Raw genomic sequence first — 14257 nt, 5'->3', positions numbered from 1 at the left:
CGGCAATGGGGGAAGCACACACCCAGCTGATCGGCACTGGGGGGAAGCACACACACAGCTCACGGGCCATGGGGGAGTCACACAGAACCAGCTGATCGGCCATGGGAGAGTTACACAGACCCAGTTGATCGGCCATGGGGAAGTCACAATGACCCAGCTGATCGGCCATGGGGGAGTCACACAGATCCAGCTCATCGGCCATGGGGGAGTCACACTGAACCAGCTGATCGGCCATGGGAGAGTCACACAGACCCAGTTGATCGGCCATGGGGGTGTCACACTGATCCAGCTGATCGGCCATGGGGGAGTCACACCCTCCCACCGACAGTCTCTCCTGGTAATGCAGAATGGTAAATCTCTGCCTGTGTCTCTGCCTGTATCTGTCCAATTCTCTCTCTGTCTGTCTGTCAGCCAGCACTGTCAGTGCTCCCCCGCACAGCCAGCACTGTCAGTGCTCCCCCACACAGCCAGCACTGTCAGTGCTCCCACCACACAGCCAGCACTGCCAGTGATCCCCCCACACAGCCAGCACTGTCAGTGCTCCCACCACACAGCCAGCACTGTCAGTGCTCCCCCACACAGCCAGCACTGTCAGTGCTCCCACCACACAGCCAGCACTGTCAGTGCTCCCCCCACACAGCCAGCACTGTCAGTGCTCCCCCCACAAAGCCAGCACTGTCAGTGCTCCCCCCACACAGCCAGCACTGTCAGTGCTCCCCCACACAGCCAGCACTGTCAGTTCTCCCACCACACAGCCAGCACTGTCAGTGCTCCCCCCACACAGCCAGCACTGTCAGTGCTCCCCACACACAGCCAGCACTGTCAGTGCTCCCACCACACAGCCAGCACTTTCAGTGCTCCCCCCACACAGCCAGCACTGCCAGTGATCCCCCCACACAGCCAGCACTGTCAGTTCTCCCACCACACAGCCAGCACTGTCAGTTCTCCCCCACAAAGCCAGCACTGTCAGTGCTCCCCCACACAGCCAGCACTGTCAGTGCTCCCACCACACAGCCAGCACTGTCAGAGCTCCCCCCACACAGCCAGCACTGTCCGTGCTCCCACCACAGAGCCAGCACTGTCCGTGCTCCCCCGCACAGCCAGCACTGTCAGGGCTCCCACCACACAGCCAGCACTGTCAGTGCTCCCCCCACACAGCCAGCACTGTCAGTGCTCCCCCCACACAGCCAGCACTGTCCGTGCTCCCACCACAGAGCCAGCACTGTCAGTGCTCCCACCACACAGCCAGCACTGTCAGTGCTCCCCACCACACAGCCAGCACTTCAGTGCTCCCCCACAGAGCCAACACTGTCAGTGCTCCCACCACACAGCCAGCACTGTCAGTGCTCCCCCACAGAGCCAACACTGTCAGTGCTCCCCCACAGAGCCAGCACTGTCAGTGCTACCACCACACAGCCAGCACTGTCAGTGCTCCCCCCACACAGCCAGCACTGTCAGTGCTCCCCCCACACAGCCAGCACTGTCCGTGCTCCCACCACAGAGCCAGCACTGTCTGTGCTCCCACCACACAGCCAGCACTGTCAGTGCTCCCCACCACACAGCCAGCACTTCAGTGCTCCCCCACAGAGCCAACACTGTCAGTGCTCCCACCACACAGCCAGCACTGTCAGTGCTCCCCCACAGAGCCAACACTGTCAGTGCTCCCCCACAGAGCCAGCACTGTCAGTGCTACCACCACACAGCCAGCACTGTCAGTGCTCCCCCACACAGCCAGCACTGTCAGTGCTCCCCCCCACACAGCCAGCACTGTCAGTGCTCCCCCACACAGACAGCACGGTCAGTGCTCCCCCACAGAGCCAGCACTGTCAGTGCTACCACCACACAGCGAGCACTGTCAGTGCTCCCCCACACAGCCAGCACTGCCAGTGCTCCCCCACAGAGCCAACACTGTCAGTGCTCCCCCACAGAGCCAGCACTGTCAGTGCTACCACCACACAGCCAGCACTGTCAGTGCTCCCCCACACAGCCAGCACTGTCAGTGCTCCCCCCCACACAGCCAGCACCGTCAGTGCTCCCCCACACAGACAGCACGGTCAGTGCTCCCCCACAGAGCCAGCACTGTCAGTGCTACCACCACACAGCGAGCACTGTCAGTGCTCCCCCACACAGCCAGCACTGTCAGTGCTCCCCCCCACACAGCCAGCAGTGCCAGTGCTTCCCCCACACAGCCAGCACTGTCAGTGCTCCCCCACACAGCCAGCACTGTCAGTGCTCCCCCCACACAGAGAGCACTGTCAATGCTCCCCACACAGACAGCACTGTCAGTGCTACCCCCACTCAGCCAGCACTGTCAGTGCTCCCCACAGAGCCAGCACTGTCAGTGCTCCCCCACACAGACAGCACTGTCAGTACTCCCCCACACAGCCAGCACTGTCTGTGCTTCCCCCACACAGCCAGCAGTGCCAGTGCTTCCCCCACACAGCCAGCACTGTCAGTGCTCCCCCACACAGCCAGCACTGTCAGTGCTCCCCCCACACAGAGAGCACTGTCAATGCTCCCCACACAGACAGCACTGTCAGTGCTACCCCCACTCAGCCAGCACTGTCAGTGCTCCCCACAGAGCCAGCACTGTCAGTGCTCCCCCACACAGCCAGCACTGTCTGTCCTCCCCCACACAGCCAGCACTGTCAATGCTACCCCACAAAGCCAGCACTGCCAGTGCTTCCCCCCACACAGGCAGCACTGTCAGTGCTCCCACCACACAGCCAGCACAGTCAGTTCTCTCACCACACAGCCAGCACTGTCAGTGCTCCCCCACGCAGACAGAACTGTCAGTGCTCCCCCACACAGACAGCACTGTCAGTACTCCCCCACACAGCCAGCACTGTCTGTGCTTCCCCCACACAGCCAGCAATGTCAGGGCTCCCACCACACAGCCAGCACTGCCAGTGCTCCCACCACACAGCCAGCACTGTCAGAGCTCCCACCACACAGCCAGCACTGTCAGTGCTCCACACAGAGCCAGCTCTGTCAGTGCTCCCACCACACAGCCAGCACTGTCAGTGCTCCCCCACACAGCCAGCACTGTCTGTGCTCCCCCCCACACAGCCAGCAGTGTCAGTGCTTCCCCCACACAGCCAGCACTGTCAGTGCTCCCCCACACAGCCAGCACTGTCAGTGCTCCCCCACACAGACAGCACTGTCAGTGCTCCCCACACAGACAGCACTGTCAGTGCTACCCCCACTCAGCCAGCACTCCCCACAGAGCCAGCACTGTCAGTGCTCCCCCACACAGCCAGCACGTTCAGTGCTCCCAACACACAGCCAGCACTGCCAGTGCTCCCACTGCATAGCCAGCACTGTCAGTGCTCCCCCATACAGCCAGCAGTGTCAGTGCACCCCCACACAGCCAGCACTGTCAGTGCTCCCACCACACAGCCAGCACTGTCAGTGATCCCACCACACAGCCAGCACTGTCAGTGCTCCCCACACAGCCAGAACTGTCAGTGCTCCCACCATACAGCCAGCACTGTCAGTGCTCCCCACACAGCCAGCACTGTCAGTGCTCCCCCACACAGCCAGCACTGTCAGTGCTCCGACCACAGAGCCAGCACTGTCAGTTCTCCCCCACATAGCCAGCACTGTCAGTGCTCCCACCACACAGCCAGCACTGTCAGTGCTCCCCCACACAGCCAGCACTGTCCGTGCTCCCCACACATCCAGCACTGTCAGTCCTCCCCCACACAGACAGCACTGTCAGTGCTCCCACCCCACACAGCCAGCACTGTCAGTGCTCCCCCACACAGTCGGCACTGCCAGTGCTCCCACCACACTGCCAGCATTGTCAGTGCTCCCACCACACCACCAGCACTGTCAGTGCCCCCACCCCACACAGCCAGCACTATCAGTGCTCCCGCACAGCCAGAATTGTCAGTGCTCCCACCACACAGCCAGCACTGCCAGTGCTCCCCCACACAGCCACAACAGTCAGTGCTCCCAGCACACAGCCAGCACTGTCAGTGCTCCCACCACACAGCCAGCACTGCCAGTGCTCCCCCAAACAGCCAGCACAGTCAGTGCTCCCACCACACAGACAGCACTGTCAGTGCTCCCACCACACAGCCAGCACTGTCAGTGCTCCCAGCACAGCCAGCACTGTCAGTGCTCCCACCACACAGCCAGCACTGTCAGTGCTCCCCACACAGCCAGCACAGTTAGTGCTCCCACCACACAGACAGCACTGTCAGTGCTCCCACCACACAGCCAGCACTGTCAGTGCTCCCACCACAAAGCCAGCACTGTCAGTGCTCCCATCACACAGCCAGCACTGTCAGTGCTCCCACCGTACAGACGGCACTGTCAGTGCTCCCACCACACAGCCAGCACTGTCAGTGCTCCCACCACGCTGCCAGCACTGTCAGTGCTCCCATCACACAGCCAGCACTGTCAGTGCTCCCACCATACAGACGGCACTGTCAGTGCTCCCACCACACAGCCAGCACAGTCAGTGATCCCACCACACAGCCAGCACTGTCAGTGCACCCCCACACAGCCAGCACTGTCAGTGCTCCCACCACACAGCCAGCACTGTCAGTGCACCCCCACACAGCCAGCACTGTCAGTGCTCCCACCACACAGCCAGCACTGTCAGTGCTCCCCACACAGCCAGCACTGTCAGTGCTCCCCCACACAGCCAGCACTGTCAGTGCCCCCACCACACAGCCAGCACTGTCAGTGCTCCCCACACAGCCAGCACTGTCAGTGCTCCCCCCACACAGCCAGCACTGTCAGTGCTCCCCCCACACAACAGCACTGTCAGTGCTCCCCCTTCACAACCAGCACTGTCAGTGCTCCACCCTCACAGTCAGCACTGTCAGTGCTCCGACCACACAGCCAGCACTGTCAGTGCTACCCCACACAGCCAGCACTGTCAGTGCTCTCACCATACAGCCAGCACTGTCAGTGCTCGCCCCACACAGCCAGCACTTTCAGTGCTCCCCCCACACAGCCAGCACTGTCAGTGCTCCCCACACAGCCAGCACTGTCAGTGCTCCCCCCACACAACAGCACTGTCAGTGCTCCCCCTTCATAACCAGCACTGTCAGTGCTCCACCCTCACAGTCAGCACTGTCAGTGCTCCCACCACACAGCCAGCACTGCCAGTGCTCCCCCCACAGCCAGCACTGTCAGTGACCCCACCCCACACATCCAGCACTGTCAGTGCTCCCCACAGCCAGCATTGTCAGTGCTCCCACCACACAGTCAGCGCTGCCAGTTCTCCACCCACAGACAGCACTGAGAGTGCGCCCCACACAGCCAGCACTGCCAGTGCTCTCCCACAGAGCTAGCACTGTCAGTGCTCCCCCACACAGCCAGCTCTGTCAGTGCTCCCACCACACAACCAGCACTGTCAGTGCTCCCCACACAGCCAGCACTGTCAGTGCTCCCCCACACAGCCAGCTCTGTCAGTGCTCCCACCACACAACCAGCACTGTCAGTGCTCCCCACACAGCCAGCACTATCAGTGCTCCCACACACAGCCAGCACTGTCTGTGCTCCCCCCATACAGCCAGCACTGTCAGTGCTCCCCCACACAGCCAGCACTGTCAGTGCTCCCAACACTCAGCCAGCACTGTCAGTGCTCCCCCACACAGCCAGCACAGTCAGTGCTCCCACCACACAGCCAGCACTGTCAGTGCTCCCCCCACACAGCCAGCACTGTCAGTGCTCCCCCCACACAGCCAGCACTGTCAGTGCTCCCACCACACATCCAGCACTGTCAGTACTCCCCCCACACAGCCAGCACTGTCAGTGCTCCCACCACACAGCCAGCACTGTCAGTGCTCCCCCCGCACAGCCAGCACTGTCAGTGCTCCCCACACACAGCCAGCACTGTCAGTGCTCCCCCACACAACCAGCACTGTCAGTGCTCCCCCCACACAGCCAGCACCTCCAGTGCTACCCCACACAGCCAGCACTGTCAGTGCTCCCCACACAGACAGCACTGGAAATGCTCCCTCCAAACTCTGTCTGTGTCTCTGTCTGTGTAGCTGTGTCTCGCTGTGTCTCTCTATCTGTCTCTCTCTCTGTCCCTGTCTCTGTCTCTGCCTGTGTCTCTGTCTCTCTCTGTGTCTCTGTCCCTGTCTCTGTCTGTGTCCCTGTCTCTGTCTGCGTCTCTGTCTGTGTCTCTGTCCCTGTCTCTGTCTGTGTCCCTGTCTCTCTCTGTGTCTCTGTCTGTGTCTCTGTGTTTGGCTGTGTCTTAGTCTGTCTGTGTCTCTGTCTATGTCTGTGTCTCTGTCTGTATCTCTGTCTGTGTCTCTGTGTCTGTATATCTCTCTCTGTGTCTTTGTGTCTGTCTGTGTCTCAGTCTCTGTCTCTGTCTCTGTCTGTGTCTCTGTGTCTGTCCGTCTCTGTGTCTCACTCTCTATTTCTGTCTGTATCTCCGTGTCTGTCAGTGTCTCAGTCTCTGTCTCTATCTGGGGCACATTCTGCTGCACAGACTGTGTTTAGGTGTGAGGCACCCACCCAGCTGATCGGCAATGGGGAGAGGCACACACCCAGCTGATCGGCAATGGGGAGAGGCACACATCCAGCTGATCGGCAATGGGGAGAGGCACACATCCAGCTGATCGGCATTGGGGGAGTCACACACACCCAGTTGATCGGCAATGAGGGAAGCACACACCCAGCTGATCGGCACTGGGGGGAAGCACACACACAGCTGACGGGCCATGGGGGAGTCACACTGAACCAGCTGATCGGCCATGGGAGAGTCACACAGACCCAGTTGATCGGCCATGGGAGAGTCACAATGACCCAGCTGATCGGCCATGGGGGAGTCACACAGATCCAGCTCATCGGCCATGGGGGAGTCACACTGACCCAGCTGATCGGCCATGGAGGAGTCACACAGACCCAGCTGATCGGCCATGGGGGTGTCACACTGATCCAGCTGATCGGCCATGGGGGAGTCACACCCATCCACCGACAGTCTCTCCTGGTAATACAGAATGGTAAATCTCTGCCTGTGCCTCTGCCTGTATCTGTCCAATTCTCTCTCTGTCTGTGTTTCTGTCTGTTTCTCTGTCTGTGTCTGTCTATATCTGTGTCTCTGTCTGTGTCTCTGTGTCGGTCTGTATCTCTCTCTGTGTCTCCGTCTCTGTCTGTGTCTCTGTCTGTGTCTGTGTCTGTATCTCTCTGTGTCTGTGTCCCTGTTGAGGCTGTGTCAGTGTCTCTACCTGTGTCTCTATCTGTGTCTCTATCTGTATCTCTGACTATGTTTCTGTCTGTGTCTCTGGCAGTGTCTCTTTCTCTGTCCGTGTCTATCTATGTCTGTGTCTCTGTCTGTGTCACTGCCTCTGTCTCTGCATGTGTCTCTGTCTCTGTCTGTTTCTGTGTTTGTGTCTCTATCTGCGTCTATGCCTCTGTCTGTGTCTGTGTCTGTCTCTGTATCTCTGTCTGTGTCTCTGTCTGTGTCACTGCCTCTGTCTCAGTCTGTTTCTGTGTGTTTGTCTCTATCTGTGTCTCTGTCTATTTCTCTGTCTGTGTCACTGTCTCTGCCTCTGTCTGTGTCTCTGTCTGTGCCCCTGTCTCCGTCTGTGTCTCTCTGTACCTCTGTCTGTGTCTCTGTGTCTCTGTCTGTGTCTCTCTGTACCTCTGTCTGTGTCTCTGTCTGTGTCACTGCCTCTGTCTCTGTCTGTTTCTGTGTGTTTGTCTCTATCTGTGTCTCTGTCTGTGTCTCTGTCTCTGCCTCAGCCTGTGTCTATGTCTCTGTCAGTGTCTCTGTCTGTGTCCCTGTTTCTGTCTGTGTCTCCCTGTACCTCTGTCTGTGTCTCTGTGTCTGTCTGTGTCTCTGTCTCAGTCTCTGTCTGGGGCACATTCTGCTGCACAGACTGTGTTGAGGTGTGAGGCACACATCCAGCTGATCGGCAATGGGGGGAAGGACACACCCAGCTGATCGGCAATGGGGGGAAGCACACACCCAGCTGATCGGCAATGCGGGGAAGGAAACGCCCACCTGATCGGCAATGGGGGGAAGCACACACCCAGCTGATCGGCAATGGGGGGGAGCACACACCCTGCTGATCGGCAATGGGGGGGAAGCACACTCCCAGCTGATCGGCAATGGGGGGAAGGACACTCCCAGCTGATCGGCAATGGGGGGAAGGACAGACCCAGATGATCGGCAATGCGGGGAAGCACACACCCAGCTGATCGGCAATGCGGGGATGCACACTCCCAGCTGATCGGCAATGGGGGGGATGCACACACCCAGCTGATCGGCAATGGGGGGAAGCACACACCCAGCTGATCGGCAATGGGGGGGATGCACACACCCAGCTGATCAGCAATGGGGGAAAGGACACTCCCAGCTGATCGGCAATGGGGGGAAGGACAGACCCAGATGATCGGCAATGGGGGGAAGCACACACCCAGCTGATCGGCAATGGGGGGGATGCACACACCCAGCTGATCGGCAATGCGGGGAAGTACACTCCCAGCTGATCGGCAATGCGGGGATGCACACTCCCAGCTGATCGGCAATGGTGTGAAGCACACACCCAGCTCATCGGCAATGGGGGGAAGGACAGACACAGATGATCGGCAATGCGGGGAAGGACACACCCAGCTGATCGGCAATGCGGGGATGCACACTCCCAGCTGATCGGCAATGGTGTGAAGCACACACCCAGCTGATCGGCAATGGGGGGAAGGACAGGTCCAGCTGATCGGCAATGGGGGGAAGCACACTCCCAGCTGATCGGCAATGCGGGGAAGCACACACCGAGCTGATCGGCAATGGGGGGAAGGACACACCCAGCTGATCGGCAATGGGGGGAAGCACACACCCAGCTGATCGGCAATGCGGGGAAGGAAACGCCCACCTGATCGGCAATGGGGGGAAGCACACACCCAGCTGATCGGCAATGGGGGGAGGCACACACCCAGCTGATCGGCAATGGGGGGGAGCACACACCCTGCTGATCGGCAATGGGGGGGGAAGCACACTCCCAGCTGACCGGCAATGGGGGGAAGGACACTCCCAGCTGATCGGCAATGGGGGGAAGCACACACCCTGCTGATCGGCAATGGGGGGAAGCACACACCCAGCTGATCGGCAATGCGGTGAAGGACACACCCAGCTGATCGGCAATGCGGGGCAGCACACACCCAGCTGATCGGCAATGCGGGGAAGGACAGACCCAGCTGATCGGCAATGGGGGGGAAGCACACTCCCAGCTGATCGGCAATGGGGGGAAGCACACTACCAGCTGATCGGCAATGGGGGGAAGCACACACCCAGCTGATCGTCAATGGGGGGAAGCACACACCCAGCTGATCGGCAATGGGGGAAAGGACAGACCCAGCTGATCGGCAATGGGGGGAAGGACAGACCCAGCTGATCGACAATGGGGGGAAGCACACTCCCAGCTGATCGGCAATGGGGGGAAGGACAGACCCAGCTGATCGGCAATGGGGGGAAGCACACTCCCAGCTGATCGGCAATGGGGGGAAGCACACACCCAGCTGATCGGCAATGCGGGGAAGGACAGACCCAGCTGATCGGCAATGCGGGGAAGCACACACCCAGCTGATCGGCAATGCGGGGAAGGACACACCCAGCTGATCGGCAATGGGGGGAAGCACACCCAGCTGATCAGCAATGGGGGGAAGCACACTCCCAGCTGATCGGCAATGGGGGGAAGCACACACCCAGCTGATCGGCAATGGGGGAAGGATAGACCCAGCTGATCGGCAATGGGGGGAAGCACACACCCAGCTGATCGGCAATGGGGGGAGTGACAGACCCAGCTGATCGGCAATGCGGGGAAGGACAGATCCAGCTGATCGGCAATGGGGGAAAGCACACACCCAGCTGATCGGCAATGGGGTGAAGCACACACCCAGCTGATCGGCAATGGGGGGAAGGACACTCCCAGCTGATCGGCAATGCGGGGAAGGACACACCCAGCTGATCGGCAATGGGGTGAAGCACACACCCAGCTGATCGGCAATGGGGGGAAGCACACATCCAGCTGATCGGCAATGGGGGGAAGCACACACCCAGCTGATCGGCAATGGGGGGAAGGTCAGACCCAGCTGATCGGCAATGGGGGGAAGCACACACCCAGCTGATCGGCAATGGGGGGAAGCACACACCCAGCTGATCGGCAATGGGGGAAGGATAGACCCAGCTGATCGGCAATGGGGGGAAGCACACACCCAGCTGATCGGCAATGGGGGGAGTGACAGACCCAGCTGATCGGCAATGCGGGGAAGGACAGATCCAGCTGATCGGCAATGGGGGAAAGCACACACCCAGCTGATCGGCAATGGGGTGAAGCACACACCCAGCTGATCGGCAATGGGGGGAAGGACACTCCCAGCTGATCGGCAATGCGGGGAAGGACACACCCAGCTGATCGGCAATGGGGTGAAGCACACACCCAGCTGATCGGCAATGGGGGGAAGCACACATCCAGCTGATCGGCAATGGGGGGAAGCACACACCCAGCTGATCGGCAATGGGGGGAAGGTCAGACCCAGCTGATCGGCAATGGGGGGAAGCACACACCCAGCTGATCGGCAATGGGGGGAAGCACACACCCAGCTGATCGGCAATGCGGGGAAGGACACACCCAGCTGATCGGCAATGCGGGGAAGGACACACCCAGCTGCCCGGCAATGCGGGGAAGCACACTCCCAGCTGATCGGCAATGGGGGAAGCACACTCCCAGCTGATCGGCAATGGGGGGAGTCACACCCACCCACCGATAGTCCTGGTCATGCAGAATGGTAAATCAGGGTGAGTCTGGCTGGGGAGGGTCAGTTTTACCGGCAGTGCGAGGAGAGAGATGCCGAGTGGGTGGGGTTTCCTCTCAGTGTTTAATGAATTGAAGAATTGAACGAAAGGGAACTTTCAGCACATTTTTCAACTGCTGCCTGAACTGAGTCTGTGTCACGGCGTAAATCGCAGTGTTTGTGCAGCAACTCAGCAGCTGCAGCATGAAGCCCAATTCCTGAACATAATAATCTAACAATACAGAGTCATACCCCAACCGCCACATCCGGTTCCATATAGAATAAACCATTAACGTTGACCATAACAGGATGAAGTTGGCGGAGATAATGAAGAGTAACATGATGGATTTGCTGCGACTCTCCATCTCCGGGTCTCTGGCACTGTGCCCACTGCTGTGAGCCCGGAGTCTCCTGCGGGCCCTGCTGCTCAGGACAATGTGTCTGACGGTGAGAACATTGAGCAGCAGAATCAGGGCGAATGGAACACCCGGGGTTAGAATGTGGTGGAGGAACTCGATTGGTCCCCAGACCGGAGAGTACGCAACACCCATTGTGACAACACAAAACCAGGGGAGGTTCCCCAGCAGATACCCACCGGTCAGCATCACCCCCCAGGAAATGTCCTTCAGACAGCTCAGCACAGCCACTGTTCCCAGAACCACAGCCGCCGCTTTCTCGCTGCAATATTTACTTTTCAGCCTCGGGCAACAAATGGCCACAAATCGATCAAAGGTGAAAGTGACGGTGAACCAGACAGAACAGTCAGTGGCTGCATAAAGCAGGGCGGCGTGGATATTACACACGGGGATGGACTGCAGGAAAATAAACTGTTCAATAAAAACAATGGGAATGTGTCTCAATATCAGGTCGAGAATAACGACCAGGAGATCCCCCACTGCCATGGCCAACAGGTAACAACTCACACATTTGGACAGCCCACAGTTTCTTCTCTTCAGGATCACAATTGTGATGAGGTTCACTGTGAGGAAGGGAAATACACAATGAAATTATACATCAGCCTGGGAAAGACATCACAAGTATGGTCGGCGTGGTGTGGAGGGAGTGAAATAAATATATACTAATACACACACACATACAGAGACAGTAACACACACTCACACACACACAGACACAGTAACACACACTCACACACACACACTCACACATACAGAGACAGTAACACACACAGAGACAGTAACACACACGCACACACAAACTAACACACTCACACTCACTAACACACACACAGACACTAACACACTCACACTCACACACACACTCACAGAGACAGTAACGCACTCACACACATACAGAGACACTAACACACTCACACACACACACATACAGAGACAGTAACACACACACACACACACAGACAGTAACACACACACACACACACAGACACTGACACACTCACACTCACACACACACTCACACACAGACAGTAATACACTCACACACAGACAGTAATACACTCACACACACACACACAGTAACACACACACACATACACACACACACAGACAGTAACACACACACACACATACAGAGACAGTAACACACACACAGACACACACACAGTAACACACTCACACACACACAGAGACAGTAACACACTCACACACAGACACTGAAACACTCACACTCACACAGAGACAGTAACACACTCACACACACACACACACTAACACACTCACACTCACACAGAGACAGTAACACACACACACAGACAGAGACACTCACACACAAAGACAGTAACACACACACACACTAATACACACACACACTAACACACAGACACACGCGCACACACATACAGAGACAGTAATACACTCACACAGACACTAACACACATGCACACAGTAATACACTCACACACACAGAGACAGTAATACACTCACTTTCACACAGACACTAACACATACACTAATACACTCACACACACAGAGAAAGATACAGTAATACACTCACACACACACACAGAGACACTGACACACACACTCACACACAGACAGAGACAGTAATGCCCTCACACTCACACAGGCACTGAGACACTCATACACACACACACAGACAGAGACACTAACACACAGATAATAACAAACTCTCTCACAAACACACACTAACACACACACACATACAGAGACAGTAATACACACACACATGCATACAGCAACACACTCACAAACACACATACAGAGACAGTAACACACTCACACTTTCACTAACTAACACACACACACAGTAATACACACACACACACACAGACAGTAATACACTCACACTCACACACACTAACACACACACACACATACAGTAATACACTCACACCCACAGAGACACTGACACACACTCATACACACACAGTAATATCCTCACACTCACACAGACACTAACACACACACGCACACAGACAGTAACACACTCACACATAGAGACAGTAACACACACACACATACAGAGACAGTAATACACTCACACACACACACATACACTGACACACACTCGCAGTGAGCTGGGTGTCTGATGTGGGTGTGGTACATTGTGTACTGTCAGTGGTGTGCTGGGTGCCCGATGGGGGTGTGGTACATTGTGTACTGTCAGTGGTGTGCGGTGTGCTGGGTGTCTGATGGGGGTGTGGTGCATTGTGTACTGTCAGTGGTGTGCGGTATGCTGAGTGTCTGATGGGGCTCTGGTACATTGTGTACTGTCAGTGGTGTGCGGTGTGCTGGGTGCCTGATGGGGCTGTGGTACATTGTGTACTGTCAGTGGTATGCGGTGTGCTGGGTGTCTGATGGGAGTGTGGTACATTGTGTACTGTCAGTGGTGTGTGGTGTGCTGGGTGCCTGATGGGGGTGTGGTACATTGTGTACTGTCAGTGGTGTGCGGTGTGCTGGGTGCCTGATGGGGGTGTGGTACATTGTGTATTGTGAGTGGTGTGCGGTGTGCTGGGTGCCTGATGGGGGTGTGGTACATTGTGTATTGTCAGTGGTGTGTGGTGTGCTGGGTGTCTGATGGGGGTGTAGTACATTGTGTACTGTCAGTGGTGTGTGGCGTGCTGGGTGTCTGATGGGGGTGTGGGACATTGTGTACTGTAAGTGGTGTGCGGTGTGCTGGGTGTCTGATGGGGGTGTGGTACATTGTGTACTGTCAGTGGTGTGTGGTGTGCTGGGTGTCTGATCGGGCTGTTATACATTGTGTACTGTAAGTGGTGTACGGTGTGCTGGGTGTCTGATGGGGGTGTGGTACATTGTGTACTGTAAGTGGTGTGCGGTGTGCTGGGTGTCTGATGGGGGTGTGGTACATTGTGTACTGTCAGTGGTGTGTGGTGTGCTGGGTGTCTGATGGGGCTGTGGTACATTGTGTAATGTCAGTGGTGTGTGGTGCTGGGTGTCCGATGGGGGTGTGGTACATTGTGTGCTGTAAGTGGTGTGCGGTGTGCTGGGTGTCTGCAGGGGGTGTGGTACATTGTGTACTGTCAGTGGTGTGCGGT

This window comes from Scyliorhinus torazame, chromosome 5 (genome assembly GCF_047496885.1).
Source record: "Scyliorhinus torazame isolate Kashiwa2021f chromosome 5, sScyTor2.1, whole genome shotgun sequence".
NCBI lineage: Eukaryota > Metazoa > Chordata > Chondrichthyes > Carcharhiniformes > Scyliorhinidae > Scyliorhinus > Scyliorhinus torazame.
Note: the sequence above shows the minus strand (reverse complement) of the source record.